Here is a 24,249-nt window from a genome sequence, read left to right on the forward strand (position 1 = left end):
TAAGAATCAACTGCCAACTGTCACTTCTGAGGCTTGGCCTCGATTCATACTTGCGAGCTTGGCCCCGAGTTGACTGACAACTGCTAATGAGACCTCAGAAACACCGACTCGCTGCACGATGGAATATATCAAATATATGAACAATTATAATAAATCTAGAGATACAAAACCCTAAGAAGCAAGCAGTTAGGTATGAAATTAGAATCAAGAGCTTGCTACTTGACGAACCGACAAACCAAGGAACAAGGAACGGATCACGAAGAACCACCGGGTCAGCACTATGAAGCTAGGGTTAGGGTTGCGCTGGTCGACGTGGATCGGCTGTGGAGATCCAATGTGGGCACTAGAGATGCTCATGAAGGCAGCAGCGACTCCGGCGAGGCTCTGGTGGTGGTGCTAAGGCGGCTGTGCGAGAGGCGGCAAGGGCACAGCGCGGGCGAGCACGGCGATAGAGCACGACGCTGTTACGGGAGGGCACAGACATCAGGCACGGGCATGGGATGAGATCGTGGTGGTATGGGCGCGGCAGCGTGATGTAGTGGGGAACGGCGGCGTGTGAGCACTGGAGCAGGGCGGCGCAAAGAGCGGTGGTAGATTCGGCGGCTAGGGCTCTAGAGTACGGCGCGAACGAGCGGTGGCGGCGCGGTTGTGGCCTCAGGTCAAATGGCATGGCGTTATATGGGGTCCCCCAATGGATTGGATTAGGAAAGAAGAAAGAGTCCATGATCCAAATGTTTTCTACTAACTGGACACTTCGGTGGCAACGACCGGACGCTGCCACCTAGAGTCCGATCAATTCCAGAGAGGTCCAAAACCTTTGGAATCACAACCGGACGCATCTGGTGAACCCCGATCGGACGTAGCCAAAGTCCAGTCCTCACTGCCTTGATCGCCTTCACTTGATCGGACGCTGAACCACCATCTGACCGAACGCGGAACAGCAGAGTCCGGTCACTCCATCATAACAGGTTTACCTCTTGTGAACTAATCGGACGTTGGACATCTGAGTCCGGTGCAGCGTCCGGTCACTCTTTTTCCAGCAAATCTTCAAAGTCCTCCGTGCTGCCTGTTCCCAATTAAGTCCCAACTTCAATAAGATCCAAATAAACACTAATTGAGACTGATATGAGTAACCTCTCTCAAACCCTCAATTTTTTCAAAAATATTTTGCCTTAGGTTATAATTCTTTTTAAGAAAATAGGCAATAAGAGGGCAATTGAAGATAAACGACAAAGCAACATTCATGCATATGCAATGCAATACTTGAAAGTAAATCTAGTTGCTTGTCAAGTTTGATCTAAGGTTAAGCTTCTTCACTCGCTTTTCGGCGGTTATCTTAACCATGTTAGACAAGCCCTATATGTATTATAAAAAATTAAACATATTGTATATTATAATACAGTGCAAGGGACAACACAAGCTCAATTTTTAGTGAAGTTACTAAAGTGAAGCATATTGAGTTTATTCCACAATCGACAAAAAGTCACCTCATCTAGCGGTTTAGTGAAGATATCCGCCAATTGATCCTTGGTCCTTACACCTTCTAATGAAATATCATTCTTTGCAACATGATCTCTAAGAAAGTGATGGCGGATATCTATGTGCTTGGTGCGAGAGTGTTGAACCGGATTGTTTGCAAGTTTTACCGCACTTTTATTGTTGCACAAAAGAGGCACTTTTTCGAGAACTACACCATAGTCTAGCAAAGTTTGATTTATATAAAGTATTTGTGCACAACAAGCACCCACGATAATGTATTCCGCTTCGGCGGTGGACAAAGCCACACTATTTTATTTCTTGGAGGACAAGACACAAGTGATCTACCAAGCAAATGGCACCCTCTGAATGTGCTTTTTCTATCAACTTTGCAACCGGCATAATCCGAATCAGAATAGCCAACTAATTCAAATATAGCTCCTTTAGGATACCAAAGGCCAATGCTTGGTGTGTGCTTAAGATACCTAAGGATTCTTTTAACGGCAATCAAATGAGTTTCCATAGGATTAGCTTGAAATCTAGCACACATACACACACTAAACATGATGTCGGGCCTAGATATGGTTAAATATAACAAGTTACCAATCATAGAGCAGTATAGAGTTTGATCAACCATGTTACCTCCCTCATCAAGGTCGAGATGTCCATTAGTTTACATTGGTGTCTTGATTGGCTTATATTCATCCATCTTGAATCTCTTAAGAAGATCATTTGTATATTCCTCTTGAGAGATGAAAATCCCTTCTCTCATTTGCTTGACTTGAAAACCAACAAAGAATGTAAGCTCTCTAATCATTGACATCTCAAACTCCTTCGACATCAATTCACCAAATTCTTTGCATGAATCTTCATTTGATGATCCAAAGATGATATCATCAACATATACTTAGCAAATGAAGATATGTCCATCAAGCTTCTTGATGAATAATGTGGTGTCGACCTTCCCAATGGTGAAGCCCTTCTCAATGAGGAAGTCCCGAAGGCGCTCATACTAGCTCTTGGGGTTTGCTTAAGCCCATATAACGCCTTGGACAACCTATAAACATGATTAGGATATTTAGGGTCTTCAAACCCGGAAGGTTGATCAACATAGACTAGTTCATTAATAAAGCCATTTAAAAATGCACTTTTCACATCCATTTGAAATAGTTTCATTTCATGATGTGATGCATATGTAAGGAGGATACGAATGGCTTTTAGTCTTGCAATTGGTGCAAAGGTCTCTCTAAAATCCAAACCTTCAACTTGAGAGAACTCCTTTACAACTAGTCTTGCCTTGTTCCTCACAATAATGCCTTAATCATCTTACTTGTTGCGGAACACCCACTTTGTTCTAATGACTCTTGCACCTTGTGGTCGCTCTTCAAGAGTCTACACTTCATTGTAGGTGAAGTTGTTCAACTCTTCATGCATGGTGTTTATCCAATCTGGATCTTAAAGAGCTTCTTCTACCTTAGTAGGCTCAAAGCGAGAGACAAAAGAGTGATGTTCAACAAATAAAGCAAGCTTTTGAGAACGAGTCATTACTCCCTTTGATAGACTCCATATGATGAGATCTTGTGGATGGGCTTATAGTAGAGGTGAATTTCTTCTATCAACCACTTAAGGGGGAGGTAGTGGAGCATCAACATCTTATGCTTGTACCACTATTTTCTCATGGGAGACATGAGTGTCTTCATTTTCTACTCCCCTATCTTTTCATCATCTTATGGCACACTTGATGAAGAAGGTGGATTAATCACTTGTACATCATCTTTATCATCATTAGGCTTGATGTCTCCAATCGGAATATTCTTTATGGCCTTCCTCAATGGTTTATCACCTACATCATTAAGATTCTCATGTGCTCCTTGGGAGCCATTAGATTCATCAAATTCCACATCATATATTTCTTCAACCAAGACAGTGGCATGATTAAATACTCTATATGCTTTGGACTTTGATGAGTAACCAACAAGAAAATCAATATCACAACATCTTTGAAACTTTCCTAGGTGTTGCCGCTTCTTGTAGATGTAGCATTTGCAATCAAACACCCTAAAGAAAGGAGACGTTCAGCTTCTTCTCATTGAGCAACTCATAAGGTGTCTTACCGAGAAACTTTTGAAGGAATAGGTGGTTGGATGCATAGCATGCGGTGTTGATAGCTTCCGCCCATAGAGCTTCATGAGTGTTGTACTCATCAAGCATTGTTCTTGTTAGTGTGATCAATGTTCATTTCTTTCTCTCAACTATACTATTTTATTAAGGAGTATATGTTGCGGAGGCCTTATGCTTGATCCCAACTTCATCACAATAGGCTTTTATGTTTGTGTTGTCAAATTCTTTGTCGTTGTCACTTCTAATCTTCTTGAGCTTCACTTCAAATTCATTTTATGCTTTCTTAGCAAACTTCTTGAAGTATGATGCAACTTTGGATTTGTCCTGAAGAAAGAACACCCATGTGTATCTTGAATAGTCATCAACAATCACAAGACAATAAAGATTTCTTCCCAAACTCATGTATGTTGTTGGTCCAAATAAGTTCACGTGAAAAAGTTCTAGCACTCTTGTGGTTGACATAAAAGCTTTTGTTGGATGAGTATTTGCAACTCGCTTGCTGGCTTGATATGCACTACAAAGCTTGTCCTTTTTAAACTTCACATCCTTCAACCCTCTCACCAATTCATTCTTCATTAGCTTCTTGAGTGAGCTCATCCCAACATGAGCAAGTCTTCTATGCTATAGCCACCCAAGTGTTGTTTTGGTAAATAGGCATGTCTTCAAGTTAGCATCTTCAGAGGTGAAATCCATAAAATATAGGTTGTTGTATCTAAATCCTTTAAATATCACTTGATCATTATCCTTCTTAGATACAACAACTTTCTTCTCGATGAACAAGCATTGGAAGCCAAGATCACACAATTATCCAACGAATAGCAAGTTGAAGCTCAATGAAGCAACACATAGCACATTTGAGATTGAATAATCATTTAATATTGCCACTTTGCCCAATCCTTTAATCTTGCCCTTTGAATTATCTCTAAATGTGATTCTTTCTTATCCATCTAGTTCTTCATCTAGTGAGGTGGACATACTAGGATCACCGGTCATATATTGTGTGCAACCACTATCAATAACCTAATGACTTCCACCGGTCTTGTAGAGATCAAGCTTTAGGAACCCAAACTTGTTGAGGGCCCTTCACCTTCTCAACAAGTGACTTTGCTACCCAAATTTTCTTAGGCCTATTCTTGTTGGGAGGTCATAAGAACATGACTTTCATTTTTTCACCAGAATCCTTTCTAAGCATGTAATAAGCATTGAAGGCAAAAGGTCTAGCATGCTTAAGCAAGGGTTGCGGTGGTGGAGTTTGGCACTCATGGGCAAAGTGGCCTTCTTGTCCACACTCAAAACATCTCTTTGGCTTTAGCTTTGACTTGTAATGTTGTTGAGCTTGAGCCTTCTTCTCTTGGTTTGCCAAGTACCCAATGTCACTTCTATCCATCTTCATTATGGTGTTCATTAGTAGCTCACTTTGAAGATGCTTGCCTCTTATGAACTTGCTCAATCCAATCTTGAGATGTTCTTTCTCCAATTTGAGCTTATTGTTCTCTTCCTTGAGTGCATCATTGTTTTTCTTTTCTTTGAGTTTTTTGTTTTCTTTTTTGAGCTTCTCATTCTCAAGAATCAAGTCACCATCATGATCAAGAGTTTCTAGCACTATAGTGTTGGTGGTTTTGAGCTCTTCAAGATCTTTCTTTAGCTTTTCATTGTCATTCTTGAGCTTGACATACTCATCATAATTATCGGTCTCAACCACTTGCTTGCCCTTGCTACTAGAACTTTGCTCAATGCCCTCAATGATCAAATCATCACATGATGTAGCTATATCAATCTTAACAACATCGTTAGTAGCATCATGTGGCTCATTGGATAAATATTCTTAAGCAATGACAAGATTATTATGATTAATCTTGAGAGTTGTATATTCATCTTTTAGCATATTATGGCTAGTGATGAGCTCATTATATATCCTCTAAAGTTTATCATGTTTTTCTTTAAGCTCTTTCTCAGAAGATTTGAGCTCCTTGAGTTTGGATGATATAGCATCATTTGCTTATCTAAGATCAATACTAGCCTTTTTGGCTATATCACATTTAGCTAAAAGAGAATCATTCTTAGCTTCTAACTTGTCATTCTTAGCTCTAGTCTTTCTAATGATCATAATATATTTGTTTAACAATTTGACAAGTTTATCATATGAAGGTGATTCAAATTCATCATCATCACTATCACTATCATAATCATCATTGTTAGCATGATCATCACTACTACTATCATCATCATTTGATACCTTTCGTTCACCCTTGGCCATAAGGCATAGGTGTGTAGAGGATGATAGCGGTGGTGTTGGTGAAGATGATGAAGAGTCAATCATAATGGCGGCCACCTTCTCATTATCGCTATCATCATCGGATGAGCAACTTTATGAATCAATGTCCGTGAGCCAATCATCGACGATATAGGCCTTCCCATTCTTCTTCTTGTGGAAGTCCTTTTTCTTGCCATCTTTCTTCTTGTATGGCTTGTTTTTCTTCTTCTCATCTTCTTCTTCATTACTTGAGTCATCTTTCTTGCCCTTGTACTTGTTCTTGTACTTGTCTTTCTTGGGCTTTATATATTGGTGTGCTAGATGACCAAGTTCTCCATAGTTGTAGCAATCCATCTCCAAGATTGGCTTCTTTCTGGAGCTAGTGAAGAACTTCTTTTTCTTCTCATCAAACTTGATGCCACTCTTGTTAAGCTTCTTTAGCATCTTGGTGGTTCTTCTCACCATGAGAGCAAGACTAGCATCATCAACTTTATCATCACTTGAGCTCTTATACTCAAGCCTTGCTTTGCCCTTCTCTTGGCTAGCTTTGAATGCTAAGTCTTTTTCTTTCTTTTTTTGTAGCGAATGAACCATCTTGAGGTGTGATGTGCATGTACATCTCATGAGCATTGATCTTTCCCAAGATTTATGTTGATGTAGCGGTGGAAAGATCACCTTAATGAAGCACGGTCACAATATACCTATATTTGTCAATGGAGAAGACACTCAAAATCTTTCTTACAACGTCAGATGGTTACATTTGAGTAAGTCCAAGCCCATTGACTTCCTCTACAAGAACATTCAAGCGTGAGTATATTTTATTAGCACTCTCTTTAGGAAGCATCTCAAATGAATTTAGCTTTTTCATGACAAGATAATAGCGTTCCTCACGCTCGCTCTTTGTTCCTTCATGGAGCGCACACATATCCGACCATAGTGTATGGACATCTTTGTGGTTTCTCATCCCGTTAAACACATCTTTGCAAAGGCCTCTAAAGATGGTGTTTCGAGCCTTTGTATTCCATTTCTCGTAATTCACCTTATTGCCTTGTAGGTGTGTAGCATCCCGAGGTTTTGGGAAGCCTTGTGAGGCAGCTCTAAGTATTCCAACATCTAAAGCTTCTAAATACGCCTCCATACAGATTTTTCTATAAGGAAAATCATCCCCCTCAAAGATAGGAGGAGGACCATCCCCATGAGACATCTTTCTCTAGACGGCTAAGTCTAAAAATATGAGCATGAGGCTCTGATACCAATTGAAAGAATCAAGATGCCCAAGAGGAGGGAGGTGAATTGGGCTAATTCTAAATTTCTTTGTAAAAATTAAGTTCTATGGTTAGCCCAATTAACCCCTTGTGCCTAGAAAGTGTTTCTATTGATCTACCACACAAAAATTTAGCAACCTATGTTTCAATCCTACTCTAGTATGGTAATTCTATAAATATAAATGACAAGAATTGAATTGCTTAAAGTAAAGAGAGAAGAAGAAATATGGCGATGTTTTGCCAAGGTATCTGAGAGTCGTCACTCTTCACTAGTCCTTGTTGGAGCACCCGCGCAAGGGTGTAGCTCCCCCTTGATCCGCGCAAGGATCAAGTGCTCTCTACGGGTTGATTCTTTGACACTCCGTTCATGGTGAATCACCCACAATCGCTCACAACTTGAGTTGGGTCATCCACAAGCTCCACCGAATGATCACCAAGCGCCCAATCACCACTAAGCCATCTAGGTGATGGCGATCACCAAGAGTAACAAGCACAAACTCTCACTTGACCACGACAAGCCTAATGAGAAAGGTGGATGCAGACTTTGCTACTCTTGCTTTCATTAATGAGGGCTCTTTTGGGATTCTCAAATCTCAATCACCTCACTAGGATCTTGCTCTTCTTGGCACTCTCAAGGGTATTTCTTAGCTTTTGAAATGAGCAAAAGTACCCCCATACATGAATAGAGAAAGTATTTATACACCCGTGTTCAAAATGAACTGTCATGTGCCTCTACAGGGTGACCAGACGCTCCGGTCATGTTGATCGGACGCTCTGGTCAGTTCTCCTTAAACTCTAGTGTTTAAGTTGTGACCGGACGCGTCCGGTCATGATTTTCCCTCTCTGGAATCTTACTGGAGTCGATTGGACATTGGCACCCAACGTCCGGTCCCTCACCTCTCAGCATCCGGTCGCACCAGATGAAATCACCTTGATCAAATGAACTGACCGAACTCTGTGCCAGCGTCTGGTCACACCGGAACCAGCGTCCGGTCAGTATTTGATCCTCCATTCACTTTCAACTCTCAATCATACGTGAATGAAGTTTGCTCCAATAGATCTAAGAGCTTTTTAGGAGCTACCTAGTGCTAGTTTTAGCAAGTATGCACCACACCTAACACATTAGACTCACCTAGGTCAAGCTATCCATCCGTACCCCCCTTAATAGTATGGCCAAAGAAAAAACAAAGTCCTAAACTACTCTAAGTGACTAAGTGTCTCTTCAACTCTAAACGACACTTAGAACTAGTCCATCCTTAACCTTGTCATCCATCCTTTGAAAATCGAAATGATTTCCATTGTAGGAGCATGACCACCATGATAGCCCAATCGATCTCCATTACCATGACCTAACTTAATTGCCTCTGCAAAACATACGTTAGTTACAGTAATCACGTATTGTCATTAATCACCAAAACTCAACTAGGGGCCTAGATGCTTTCACACCCGACGCTGTTACTGATGTGAATCTCCAGACATGGACCGTTACGGCCACGGGTTTACATCGGTGTGAGTCGGTCACCTCCCTAGTATTAGAGCTTTGATATAGGCCCATTTGCTTGGACCTAGGGTGGGTGGTGACGGTATGGATCTCCGTCGAGCGAGGCGGAGCACATATTCAAGGATCGCGCGAGGTGGAGTCCTCCCCCAGAGGCCGAGCGAGACGGAACTAGCTCTCAGAGGTCGGGCGAGGCAGAGCCTACGTGCCTAGAGGTCGGTTGATGCTGTAGTCGTGCTCTTAACTGCTCGAACTTGTCAATATTGATGGTTATTATCCTCTCCTCTTCGGATATCTTAGTATTGATCCTCGACACAGCTCCTCTGGCATTGTAGCATAGAGCCGAAGGTAGAGAGCCTGCCAAAGAGGGCCTTAGTTTCGGCTTTCGAGGCATTGGCATCGTTTTGCTAAAGCAAGGCTAATAATACAGCCGATAGAGCGGCTGTAAGGATCTTGCGTCCTTCTCTTAGCCCACTAATATATAGTAGTTAGTTATTCACTATTAATACATGACTCACTTGTCTATCTCATAAAGTTTCTCGGTTTTTATGTCTAAGTCGGTTGTAAGCTTAGAGCAAGTATAATAGTAGGTTGTAAGCTGGCTAAATGTAGAGGAGAGGACAGAGAGCAAAAACGGGCTATAAAGTTAAAGCCAGCTTAGACACAAGAACCAAGAAGGTTTATGAGAGAGACAAGTGGACCATGTATTAATAATGATGAGCTAACCACTATATGAGTGGACTGAGAGAATGCTGTAAAGAAATCTTACAGCCAGTAGCCATTTGTATCATTAGCCTTGCTATGATAGCCTACTTCTCTTCTCTCTCATCTCCTCTCTTCTCTACCTCGGCATTCAGCCGGTTTCTAACCTGCTATTATACTTGCTTTTATTTAAAAAAACTATTATACTTGCTCTTATTACACCATGTTTTCACCGTTTCAGGTTCGCGGACAAAAATGAGAATTGAGCCTAAACGTTTCACTATTGACGGTGCCAAACGCACCCTAAATTATTTCCTATAATAACATGTATTAGAATATTACTTTACATTATCTTTTATAATAACAAAGATAGATAATTTATAAAATTATTAAAGGCTATTTTAAATTACCTTTCACAGTGATATACGTGGATTAAGAAATAAAGTTAAACAGTTATTTTAAATTATCTTTTATAACGATAAATATGAGCAATCTAGGTATGGTAATTTAGATGTAAAATTAGGGGTTACTTTATATATATATTTTTATAACATTAGATGTGGATATTTCTGTAATAAATTACAACAGATCCAGGTCTCGAGCCCTGGAGGCCTCGGATTGGACATGATCCAAAGCAGCAGATGGCTGGGCTGTTGTTTTTGTAACTCAGTCTGTTCGTTCGTTGATTTTAGTTGGGGCTTATGGATTTTAGTCAGGGCTTATCAGTCAGTCAACAGTGTTTTTTTTTTCATAACAAACCAGTACCAACCGGGTTTATCAGCCCAGAAATCAATCAGCGAACAAGCCGAACTGTCTGCACAGATCTACAGGTCCCGATCTTATTTAGCATGTTCGCTCGGTTGTATTTGGCTTATAAGTCATGACTTATCAGTCAACGAACATTATTTTTCTCACATTGAGCTAGTTAGCCCTTGTTTAGTTCGCGAAATTTAGATTTTAGGGCTACTGTAGCACCTTCGTTTTTATTTGGTAAATAGTATCCAAACATTGACTAATTAGGCTTAAAACGTTCGTCTCGCAATTTCCCACCAAACTGTGTAATTAGTTTTTCTTTTCGTCTACATTTAATGCTCCATGCACGGGCCGTAAACATTTGATGTGACAGATACTGTAGCAACTTTTTGGATTTTGGGGTCCAACTAAACAAGGACTTAATAGTACTTTCGATCATGATTTATAAGCCAAACAAACCTAAACGAATAGGACGATTGTCTTGGAAATCAAACGGAGGTTTGAATCTTGCAGGGAAGCCTTTTACTCTGCTATTTACTGCCTCGCGGCATGATGCTCGATGCAAGCTGCTGCGCTTGCGCCAGGGTCCACGGTAAATTCATACTACTACTACTGTAGCGTCTTACTGCAAGTCGAATCAGATAAAACTAGAAAGGTGGGTGTGGTTTTGCCGCGCCTTTTCTTTTGATTAGGGCAATGGCAATAAGAATATAGGTGTAGTGATGAGAAACTCAATAATTTTTTTTTATTTATTTTATGATTTTTATGTATTTTTGAGATTTTATCATCATGAAGGTATAAATTTATTTGCCTCTTAAAAGCATAGGTAAAAGTTTATATGAAAAAATCCTTATTAAAACATGTGATATCATGGATGCACTGCATAGTTCTACTCGTTAGGATTTCAGATCAACTTGATTTTTTAATTTACATTTTTTCTGTGATTTACTATGCAATTTTAAAGTTTCAGCTAATTTATTTTTTTTTTGAAAAAAAGAGATATAATCAAAGGTGGCCTGTATTTTTATTTGAGAAAAATCTGAGGAGGTTTTCGTAAAAATTGCTGAGAGTGTCTCTAGAGCGCGGTTTAATTTTCGATAAAGTGAAGGTCTTTTTTGCAAAAAAAAAAACCCGGAGCTCATCCGTTCTGGACTGCGGGTTGATTTGGAAATAATCTGAGATGTTTTTTTTTGTAAAATATTCTGAGAGGCCTCTGGAGCGCGGGTTGATTTTTAAAAAACAGAAGGTATTTTTTATAAAATGACCACGGATCGTCTGATCTGGACCATCTACGCGTCCGATCGAACGGCCGCGAAAAGCCCGTGACGTGATACGCTGGCTGGCCATAGTTTGGACGTAGGTTTCATATGTAAAAGATGAAATCCTTGACCCCTGTTCTCGAAACAGAGCAGCAAAGCACGTGACCGAGAAGCCATACGCGGTACGCCCATACCAATGACTCGACCAGTATGGTGTACCGACGTACCGTAAAAGAACCATTTCGTTTTCCTACGAAAGGGGTTTAGAAATTGACGCATGTTTATAGAAGAAACAAAGCAACGCGGCTTGTTTGGGAGGCCGTAAACGATCATGGATTATTTACTGCTGGCTGGTTTGATGTGAGAGAAAAACACTGTTCCCGGTTGAAAATTTACGATCGTTTACGAGCAAGCGAACAGGCTGACGACCGTTAAGCCCTCCACGGTGTGGAGTGGTGCCTTAAAACAATTGGGCCCCACGATCAGGATTTTGGCATTACCTAGCAAAGGCCACAGCGTGCGGAGCAGCCTGACATCACTAGCGGACCCACATAATAATAATTAAAAAAACAAAGCCAGCGCTCATTCTGTCCTTCCTATTCCTTCAGCTAGTACAGACTCTTTCTCTTTCCTCCATTGAAAAACAAAGATAGCACCGACGCAACTACTTACGCTGCTCCCATTTTTTCCAATGCAAGCATCGATAGTTACAGTGTCTGAAGTGATGTTTTATCTTTCTCTCTATATTTCTGACACCACTTTAGCTACACGTTGTGGAAGGCCTTAGTCAAAGCTGCCTCGCAGGTGGGCTGCCTTGCTTTGTTGCAGCCTCGCAGGTGATTCGACTTTGGAGGCGGTGGATCATTTCTTCCGGAATTTCGTACTTCACTACACTCCCTTCATTCTAAAAAATATATAATTATATCATTGTGCAAAAAAATATTAATATTTATGATACCAAATAAATGCTATTAGATTTGTCATGGAATATATTTTAGAGTTTTGTAGTATAACTATTCCGAATTACTTATAAATATTGACTCTTCTATAAACTTTGTCAGACCTTAGCCTGTTTGATTAATTTTTTTTCAGAACGGAGCTTGATTAAAATATGTTTGTTTCCATCTCCCATACGAAACGTAAGCAAGTTGCACGTCAAGTAGTACTACTAAAATTGCCATTCATCCCATCGGCATTTACAGACTTGTAGTACGACTTCACTACTTCAGTTCTGTGCATTAAGATGTACAGTGCAGGTGCGAAGGATCTTTTCCAAGGAGAAAACTTTCTTTCGTCAAACCGCCGATAGGGAAAATCGCTATCCAGTATCCACTAACAAGATTCGGTGTTTTAGGAACGTTACTAGCAGTAGCAACAGGTTAAAAAAAAGCAACAGGTTTTGAGCACCATCCCAGGCACAGCTGCACAGCATGTCCGGTTCCAGGATCCATGCCTGCATCTGCACGAAACGCATGGTGTTGGACTGTTGGCGATATGCTGCAGTCTGAATGGCGAGGACGACACCTAGGGCCAGCCAGCCGCAACAGCTGAAACCCAGCAGTTCGCCACTGCTGAAGACAGGTCACAGGTGCATCGCCCTTGCGGCCTTGCCCATCAATTCCATCAGGGACGGATCGGCCTCCGCTGCTGGCAAAGCTGCAGCTGCTACGGGCCTGCTCGCACTGTTTGTAGCACTGCCGCTCTAAAATTTTAAGCCACTTTGACTTCTAGATTCATAATGTTAGTGTGTCGTTACTAAAATACTCTAAACTATACTACATCCGTCCTGAAAAGAATGCAAATAGGTTGCGTGTCACGAAAAGTGATTCATATTTAATCAAAGTTTTTAATGAATAATACACATCTATGACTTTAAATTAATTTATTATAAAAATACATTTCGTAAATAATCTAATAATGCAATGGTATTGATTTGGCATCATAAACATGGATACTTTTTATTTATAATTGGTTAAACTTAAGGTACTAAAACGTGACACTGTGCTAGAATTACATTCTTTGGGGGAGAGGTAGTATATATGAAAAATGACCATGATAAGGGCATTTCAATGATGTACTCCGCCTGTTACAAATTGTGTCATTTTGACTTTTCTATATTTATAGTTTTTAGTTTTATGCATTTAGATATAGTGTATATGTACGTGCATTGAGAAATCTTTATTTGTAAAAAAGACAGAATGACTTAAAACTTTAATCCACTCATTCAGTACTCTCTTGTCTAGTTCAAATGGGATGATGGCCATGGCCTGACCGGCCTTGAACCATGCTTTAGTGCTAGTCGATTTGTATGGCAATAATTCAAATTAGGATTTCTTCTCTATCATTTGAAGAAAAAAAAACTGAACACAAGATGGAGAACATCAATTTTTTTAAAAGTGTTTTTTTCTCTTGGTTCATAATCATAACTCCAGGGCTCCAGGCGCCCGGGAAAAAAAAGTTGCGGTGCACGACAGCCCAATTAATCAGCCCATAGGCTTGTCCGCACTATCCAAACGAGGGCGGGTTGGAGGCTTCGAGCCCATGGGCCGGCACGACCGAGTAAGCACGCCGTGTAAAGATCAGTGATCACAGAGCCAGTTGGTGCATTCCATGGTTAACAACCGGTCAAGACAACGGTGATGGTTTTGTGATTGTCCGGTGACACTCAGGGCTATTATAGAAACTCAAATCCTCTTGGACTCCCTGACTTTTTTTAGTGCGAGAAATCTATGGAGAGTTCTTCGTTGAGGGGTTGTCTATCCAGGTTGTCTCCCCTGCTTCCAAATTAGCCGTCAGGGAATGATGTGATATTGTGATGCATGCATAATGCATTGCAAGCGGAAGGCAACAGCCCGGTCCGGGAGTCCAAGCGCGTGCCGTCGTCGCGAGCTCGCGGCGGCTCTCACCCCGGAAAAGGCCGGCGTCCAAGTACCTCCTCGTCATCAACGCCAAATGAGTGGCTGCCAGCGCGCTACTGTCAATCGGAATCGGAACAGAATGAACATGAGTAGAGTAGTCGATTAGTTGCGATAGGATTTCGACAGATTAACTGATGATGATCCTGTCCTTGAAAATATGCGCATGTTATTGTTAATTGCTACAGTAATTGGAAGGTCCTTTCTGTTGTGGCGTCCAGCGCATCATCACGTTTATTTGGCTGTACCATAAAATTTGCAACGGCCTTCTTCTCGCTTTGTAGTACATACATACAGCAAGTAAGCATGGACTCCATGTAGCTCATAACAGTTTCTTTATTTCGACAAAATACAATGAAAATAGTACAAGTACAAAGTAATAATCTTTCAGCTTTCTATACTGACGCAGTGTGTATATATACCGTATAAACCATCATACAACTATGACCGACTAGACGCGCATTGCAACATTCTTATTCCGTCGTTATGCAGGGAGTATATGATCAGGGTCGATCGGTATAGCACACACATGCTATAGCTTGATGACTCCACGCATGCCTGTCGAGGAGTGCGTCGAGCACTTGCATGCAGTCGAGCTGCGAGCACTTGCATGCACTCGCCGTGCATGCATGTAAAAGGCCGGGTGAATCAGACACCGCCGCCGATTCCACCTCCACCTCCGGCACCACCACCATAACCACTGCCGCCGCCAGAGCCAAGGCCACCCCCAGCGCCAGCACCACCACCGTAACCTCCACCTGCGCCACCGCCAGCACCTCCACCGTAGCCACCACCGGCACCACCGCCAGCTCCTCCACCGAAACCGCCTCTGGAGCCACCTCCTGCGCCTGCACCTCCACCGTATCCACCGCCGGTGCCCCCACCAGCTCCTCCACCGTAACCGCCTCCTGCACCGGCACCTCCACCATATCCACCTCCCGCGCCACCTCCTGCACCAGCACCTCCGCCATACCCCCCGCCAGTGCCACCACCCGCACCTGCTCCTCCGCCGTAACCACCACCAGCCCCGGCTCCTCCTCCGCCACCAAGACCACCGCCTCCACCAGCACCGCCACCAAGCCCGCCTCCTCCGCCTTCACCACCGCCGAGACCTCCACCGGAACCACCCCCAAGGCCGCCGCCTCCACCAGCACCTCCGCCGGCACCACCACCATAACCACCTCCTTCACCGCTACCAAGCCCTCCTCCTCCGCCTAAGCCGCCTCCAGCTCCACCACCGAGGCCGCCTCCACCGCCTGCACCCCCACCGAAACCACCACCCTTCCCTCCTCCAAACCCAAGCCCTACACCGTGCCCAAGGCCGCCACCAAGCCCGCCGCCGCCGCCATACCCTCCCCCGCCACCAAGCCCGCACCCACCGCACAGGTTCTGCTTCTCCAAGGACCGCGCCTCGGTGGCCACCGCAAGAACCACCGCGACGGCCAGCCCCAGAAGCGCCATGTTCCACACACCGCTCGGCGCCTTCCCCATGTCGGGCCAAGCAGGAGTTCACTAGGTAGAGGCGTAGAGCCAAGTAGTAGTGACGCTGCTGCTCTGGAGCGCTGGACGAAGACGACCGAGCTCTATCGGTGCGCTTATATAGCGGGGCAGAGTGGCGTGTAGTCGCCTACCCAGTTAATGCGTAGGTAGTTGTGCCTTGCGCGCGCGCACGGCCTCGCGTCCCTGCTTTCAGGACAGCCAGGTGGTGAGCGGGCAGGCACTAGCTCAAGCTGTGCTGGGACCGAGAACAAGTATAATAATGGACTGTAACCAGCCTAAACGTTGAGGCAGGGAAGAAGAGAGCGGAGAAGTGGATTATAAGTTTACAGTCGGTTTAGATATAAGAACCAAAAGAACTCTATGAGATAGACAGTGAGCTATATATTAATTGTGAAGATGTAACTATTATATAAATGGGCTGAGAGATAAACGGTAAGAATTCCTACAGTCAACGGCAGGTTGTATTATTAGTCTTCTCTGACTGGGCTGGGAGAGTACAGAGGGACGGGCCCAGTTCACCGCGGGGCGCAGCGGGCGGCCGCTGAAGAAGTATCGCCCCTCCCGCCGCATTGACCATGATGGGTGGTGTGGCGAGCCGCGAGCGCCGCGCGGTGCGGCACTGGCGCTGGTCGATGCCGTGACGTGCGTGTCCGGTGTCCCTCACCCTCCCTGCACGTCGACGGGGAGACGATGATGAGAATAGCAGATTGAGCTGCATTTATGTCGGCGCGCTGTGAGGGACGACGGCGCAACTACCCGCGCACATGCCAGAGCGACTTCGGCTGCCGGAGGGGATCGGGGGGCACCATGCATGACATTGACATGAACATGATCGGTGTAGAGCGATCGAACTGGCGAGTGATGTGGCGAATGGCGAATAATATCGCTTGTCCGATCGACATCCAAATCAGAGTGATCGGATCGGAGCTGAGCTGAGGGAAAAGTTGGCCACGTACGTGAGGAGATGGTCGAGCCTGTCGTTTACCATTAGAATGTCAGCATGGAAATGGAGCGCTGATTTTCTCGGCAACGGCTTAGGCCTCGTTTAGATTGCAAAAAAAAATTGAACCTGATGAATAGTACCATTTTCGTCTTATTTGATAAATATTGTCCAATCGTGAACCAACTAGGCTCAAAAGATTCATCTCGTGATTTCCAACTAAACTGTGTAATTAGTTATTTTTTTACCTATATTTAATACTCCATACAAGCGGCTAAAAATTGATGTGACGGAGAGAGAGTGAAAAAACTTGGAATTTGGATGGCATCTAAACAAGGCCTTAGTGCCGAATTCGTGTCCGTGGTTTGCTTTGCTAATAATTGTTGTGGTGGTCAACAATGAGAGAAATGGAGATGATTAACATTTTGCATGCTTTTCCATGACATTCATTCAATATACTCATACCTCAGTCGACGCTACTATCAGTAATCACTCTATAAACTTATCTGGAAACTGAAGATACAAGTCTATGTCTGTCTGTAAACTAAGTTAAACTTCCTAAAATCCTTGGCAAGAGCGACGACAGTCTTCTTTATTGACAGCAGAACAGTTATCATGGTAGTTTTTTTTTACCATGTTCATTCTTGCTTAGAAGTTTGCTAACTGATGTTTAAAACTTTCCACCACGTGGTCTAAAAAAATCACCATTTAATCAATAATGTTACCATATTAATTATTATTATACCTTTTCTAATGCTTGGTATCATATACTGTAATTAGGGGAAAAGTAGTGTTCAAATGATTGCTATGCTTTTTTTATATATATAAATAGCAAAGCTTTATTCAAACACAATTATTGATCTGACATGGGAAGAAATCACCCCAAGAGAGAAGTTTTGCAATGCCACAAGTACCGAGCATTGTACATCATGGAGCATGTGTGTACAAGTTTAAACTGGAGCGACTCTATCAGCATGCTTCCAAGCATTCCTAGCAAGAGAATGAGCGATTTTGTTTCACTTTTTTTATTTTTCACACCTCAAGTTGGGTTCTGCAGCCACTGCTCTTGGAGAAGTCTGCTAGAATGGGCCGAAGATTCCATTGGCCTGGAGTGGCGATAATATAATCTCGATCTCTTTTATGAAATGTTGACACAAACGCCTGTCATCATGGAAGCTAATTGGAAGGCCTTCGCTTCAACCATCAGAGGGTTCTGTGGTCTGTGCACCAAACCAATGTTAAAAGGTGCAAGCATGTAAAAGATACCAGTAGTAGCTTTACATTTTTTAAACTTGTGCATGACCAAATAAAACTGACTACACTTTGTACCACAATCTTCTAGCACCTTGAACAAGCGGCCCTTCCTGTTCAAATCTAGGCCAGCTAACTTGTGGCAAAATATTTGGTCATGCACTTGGACAAAAATATATATGGCAAAGCGTAGCAGCCATCCACGCACGTACGCTTGTTTATCTACGGCTCTACGCAACCGGCGCTTTATACCAGCAATTAAAATTACAGTATGGAGTTGTAACTGAAATTGACCTGCAACTCCACAAGTAAGAACTGAACTGTGGCAAAAAAAAAAAAAAAAAAAAAAAACTTCAGTCCCATTTCCTTGCTTCTCTCATTTTTTCCACACACAGCCACAGGCTCACAGCAGCAGGCCAGCAGCGCAGTTAAAATTCCATGGATATTTTGGCGATGTCGACATGACTTCAGAGCTCTAGCAACATTGCAACAGGTAGCAGTAACCAGACTTGCCCATCGCCACGCCTAGCAAGCGACAACCGATCGGGACTGATGCATGTGCAGTGCAGAGGAGGGGCACCGAGCACCTGCTCTCAATTCATCGGTAAGCCGTTGCGTCAAGAACGGCGGCCGGCCTGATTCTTTTGGTGTCACCACGTGATATGTTCTGCGGTACAGGACGTCGTAGATATCACTCGCCGCTCGCTCCTGTCGATCTGCTGCTCGATCGTCTCGGTCGTACAAGGAAACTTGACATCGGCCCATCACTGGTCGGACGAGCGGCAAGCACCGACGTTCGCCGGACGGTTTGAATTCTGCACGGATTTGATGGACAAAGGCGGGGTTCAGTTACTGTATCTTCTTGTTCGCGTGTCTGCTTGTAAAGCAACGACAAAATTGAGCTCAAATCGATCAGTATCAGATCAGATGTAAAGCAACGACGTTCGTTCAGCGTAACAACCGATCTTCTGCTCATATGAACTGTAGGTACGTTGAAGGACTGCATGCTGACAAGTAGCTTTGAGCTGCTCGCACTGACGGACAGTTGGTGGTGGTCGTCTAGAGATCACCGTAGAGTATTCCATAGAACAGGCCATACGTGCTACACTGTATATAACATGTAAGCATCTAGACCCTCAAGGTACTAATAACAACCGTGTTATCGTGACTAACATTTATTTTGAGCGAGAACAATTTAGAGTTTAGGTCACGACGATACATAAGTAATATGATGACGCCTAATTTCAGTTTCTATGCGACCAAGGACTCAATGTGAAGGTTACGGACCTTTCTGGAGCGGTTTACTTGCAAATCCAAGAACCATATATGTTTCTATTGTGGATCTCGCTAAGGACATGTCTTAGTTTGTTGGCACTAGGCACTAAGGACGCATCTTAGTTTGCTTTATTAGTAGAGGTTAAGATTTGTCGTTTTAACTTTTTAGGACCAATTCACCTCCTCTCTTGGTGTATCTGGTCATCTTTCAAAACTTTTGGACAAGTTCATGTCTAATGTAAACCTCACTAGTCCCAAGAAATTTCACTTTTAAACATTCGAGAATCTTGCCTCCATGTTAATCTTTACCAATAAAGCTAGGAAAGAAATGATAAATTCTAATCATTCTGACATTAAGGAAAAAAAAACCTAGCCATCAATCCGACATGTCAAATCATTAACAAAAGCCCTTACATATATTCTTCTTCTAAATTATCCAAATAATCCCAAAAACTAAATTACCCACAAATGAAAATTTTAAAAAAATATTAAGTGCATCTAAGTTACTGAAATTTCTCACTACAAAAGATAATTTGAAGTAAAATCCTTCTAATCTACATCAAAATTATCCACATTTGTCATTATTAAAATAAACTAAAATATCCATCTAAATTTACATCTAAACTACTCACATTTTCCATTGTGAAAGATAATCTAAGGTAAACTCTTAATTTGTATCTAGTTTACTCACCTCTATCATTATTAAAAATAAACTAAACAACCCCTTAAACATGCTCTAGATTAGGCACTAGTCCATCAACCTTTGATGTTAAGGTAAACTCAAGACTACTATTATGAGTAATCAGTGACCAAAATTTATCATTGTGAAGCACTAGTCCATCAACCTTTGATGTTACATGGCCTAGTAATTTCAAAGAGGCAAGCGTTATAAATTCATGGGTAGATTAGGCACCACAATTAACCAGAATTGTTTATCTTTGCTTTTACCAAGCTCATTTGTTCATATTTAACACAATACTTATGTGGATACTTTCTTATTTTTATCCAGGTGTTACTTATTTTTATGTGGATACTTAATTAGTAAGTAAAATTTTATCACGCAAATATAAGGTGTTACTTTGGGCTATTTTTCATAACGAAAGTGGTTGATAAAGTTTGAAAAATAGAAAAGACCTAATGTCTATTATTGTCTCTAAAAATTCGAGTCTATTGATTTAATGGACGTATATCTGGTTCTTGCGACATTTTCTAAGATTTATTTTTATAATATCACGTGAGGATTGACTTGTGGAGGATTCAAAAGGAGTTTCAAATTAGTAATACTAAAGTATATATGGATATTGTGTTATAAAATAAAGAGAACAATTAAGGATAGACAATCTAATTTAGAGGGTGTCTCCTAAAATTCTAACAAGTTCTCAAGGCTGATCTACTAGTTAAGCTCAAACCAATGTCATTCCTCACAATTTTTCGAGCAATCGCAATATGAATCAAAGGGAAAGTAACTCATGTCGACATGTTTACATTAGAGAGAATTATATATTTGACACTGAAACAAATCAGTCTTTCGTATTTGGCACTTAAAATTTTGAACTTTTTTATTTGACATCAAGTTAAAATTTTCTTCCCTGTATAGCACTACCATCCATTTCATCCACGCATCTGTTTGTTGACTATTTTAACCGTGTCAGTTTTTTTTAAGTGTGACCAAAATACCTTCTGTTACTCACGCACGCGCTCACTCATCCCGCCGCCGCTGCGTGCTCGCTCCTTCGGCCCCGCTGCATCATGCACCTCCGCTGCTGCTACGGCGCACTCGCCCACAGCGGCCGCCGCCCGCTCGCCTGCCGTCCCCACTATGGTCACCGCCCATTAGCCGTCCCCACCACGCTCGACGCTGCCCCCACTCGCCGTCCCCACCGCGCTCGACGCCCGCTGTCCCCACTGTGGCCACCGGCAGCCCCACCGCCACACGCGCGGCCCCCACTGCCCCTCCGTGCCTTCGATTCGGCGGCCAGGCGACCCGGCACCTTGATGCCCTGATCTGATCTGGTGGGGGTGGCCTGGATCCAAAGAGGCAGCGACCTCCCACACCTCCTCTGATCTACAAGTGGCAATGAGTTCACATGCTGCATCGGTGGCCAATCAGTTCATGTTGAACAACGTTGCGCTATCCTCATCACCCTGATTTCCTCACCTCTTTAGCAGCACATCACTGATCTACATTACGGAAAGGTAAGAGCCATATTATGTGTGTAATTAATTTGTGCCCGTCCTTATTTTTCAACTTTTATTAAATTCATGATACATCCGTGGAGGCCTCTGTTCCAAGCTTAATTGTATAATTTTATGAATTCAATTGGATCTTCTAGACTTCAGTGGTAGCTTACTTGTTTTACCTTTGCAGTCAGTACTCGCTACAAATTTTGTTAGACAATGAATAGTATTTGCCAGGCCATACGAAAATCACAGTTAATTGCTCATATGTGATCTTTGCAACATTGCTACGTATTTTAAGCTATTTTGGCATATTTACTTCTTGGTTACTGTGCATTATTCGGTTAGCCCATGCAAATTTAAACTGAATGCGCATTATTGAGTTAGCCCATGCAAGTTAAGACTGAATGCATATAAAACACTTGCTCTGTTACACTTTCTGTTGCTCCATTCAGAGTTTGTCTTTCCGTTATTTATGTTGGTTCATAGAATCGAGAGTTTGCTGATGCCAACAACCAGAAGTACCATTTACAAAAAACAAAGTAAACAAGAACTATTTGGTGAAGCTTCACCTTGCAAAACACTACTACACAAGCAGGATAGAGATATTATAGGTAAACATGAACCATTGAGGCTATTGATTGTTGATACTTGATCTCCTGGAATCGTTCATAGAAATGGAAGCGAATATCAGTTTACCTATAAAATAGAAAGCAAGCCAAAAAAGTAATATGTGGCTTAGACGCTATTGCATTATATATTTTTGACTTTATTAGAATAAGCTCACTTCTCAAGTGCACTATATATATTCGAGAGCGGAAGATCCCCGCTGCACCCAGCTTCAGCTCGTTGTGAGCACCTTTCTCACTCTATCATCTCCTTCTCTCCTCTGTCCATTTCCCTCATTGTCTCCCTCTCCGAGATTTATATCCTCCATGAAGCAGATGATGAATTCAGGGTTGTTTGATCCAGCTACTAAAATTTAGGAGATGTGTCGGGAGGATGTTGCATGGGGTGTTCGGATACTAATAAAAAAACAAATTACATAATCCGTTAGTATTCCACGAGACGAATTTTTTAAGCCTAATTAATCTGTCATTATCACATGTTTACTGTAGCAAAACATTGTTAAATCATGGACTAATTAGGCTCAAAAGATTCATCTCGCAAATTAGTTGCAAACTATGTAATTAGTTTCATAATTAGTCTATATTTAATACTCCATGCATGTGTCTAAACATTCGATGGGACAACGACTAAATTTTAGGAGGGGCAACCAAACACCCCCGAAGTTGGGGTGAAGGCGACGAAGCTATGCGTGGTTGGTGGCGAGCCATGAAGGATTTAGGGGGTGTTTGGATCCAGTGACTAAAATTTAGGAAATGTGTTGGGAGAGTGTTGCATGGGGTGTTCGGATACTAATAAAAAAATAAATTACATAATCTGTCAGTACTCCATGAGACGAAATTATTAAGCCTAGTTAATCTATGATTAGCACATATTTACTGTAGCACCATATTGTCAAATCATGGACTAATTAGACTTAAAAGATTCGTCTCACAAATTAGTCGTAAACTATGCAATTAGTTTCGTAATTAGTCTATATTTAATACTCCATACATATGTTCAAATATTCGATAGAACAGCGACTAAAATTTAGAAGGGACAACCGAACACCCCCAGGATCACAACCGATAAGGGAGGCCGTAAACGATCGTGGATTATTTACTGCTGGCTGGTTTGGTGTGAGAGAAAAACACTGTTCTCGGCTGAAAATTTACGATCGTTTACGAGCAAGCGAACAGGCTGAAGACAATCTCCTGCACTCTCTGTCTAGGCTGTAGACAATCTCCTGCACTCTCCTCTGTCTAGGCTGTGACAGCAAGGATTTTTTTTTCTTTTTGTCAGTAGGATTAAATTCTAGTTCTATTCTAACAAGGATGGTGGCACTGTCAAAAGGCTGGCAGTGGTGATTCAAGTCAGCCAACGCCAGGCAAGTGCTACTCCCTTCCTCGATCCATTGCTGTTCAAATTAAATTTATTGATCTACAAGTTGAATTTACAAGTACTAGATGTGTGGATTGAACAGAGATAGCTTATCAGCTTGTCTTGTTGAATCATTATCTTTGTTGTCTGCTCTGAGCCTGTCATCAAAACACTGAAAAGTTTGAGAAACAATAAACTCAAGTAGTGAAGTCTTGAATGGTGAAAATAAAACACAAACAGCTAAGGGGCAAGCACCGGACGTTTCATTTTTGGAGGCAAACTGAATGTGATTTATATTCGTGAAACTGTTCTTGTCACTCCCTTATAAGTTGTACATTGGAACTTATACTTCATTGGCGGCGTTTGGCTGGTAAGAAAACCAGCCGGAATTTACTGTTCATGATTGGTTTTCACTGTTCATGCTCTCATAAATTCGTCCAGATTCATCTAGATTCCTCCAAATTCATCATACTACTCTTTCTTTCATTTTTTTTTCAGGGACTTGTGGATGCTGCTACCAGCTTGCAAAGTCCCTAGTAGGCGGTAGATAGGCCTAATACTCGTCAGGCCCACATGTACAAATTTCGCTTGTAAATGCTGATAGCGCCTCAAAAAAAATATTATTTATTTATTTACAAACTTCGATTATCAAAATCCCATGTTTTAGTTCATAATATATTTGTAATATTTATAATTTTCTTATTTGATAACTTGTCAATCTATTATTTTTCTATTTGGCATCATGTATTTCTGCTACAAAGAAGGGCATTCATGTTATTTTACCAGCCACTTGACGCCGTTACTAGCCTAAATAGATGGGAGTGCTATTTAAGAAAGAAAATTTCAACTTGATGCCAAATAAGAAAGTTCAAAATT

This window comes from Miscanthus floridulus, chromosome 1 (assembly GCF_019320115.1).
Source record: "Miscanthus floridulus cultivar M001 chromosome 1, ASM1932011v1, whole genome shotgun sequence".
NCBI classification, from domain to species: domain Eukaryota; kingdom Viridiplantae; phylum Streptophyta; class Magnoliopsida; order Poales; family Poaceae; genus Miscanthus; species Miscanthus floridulus.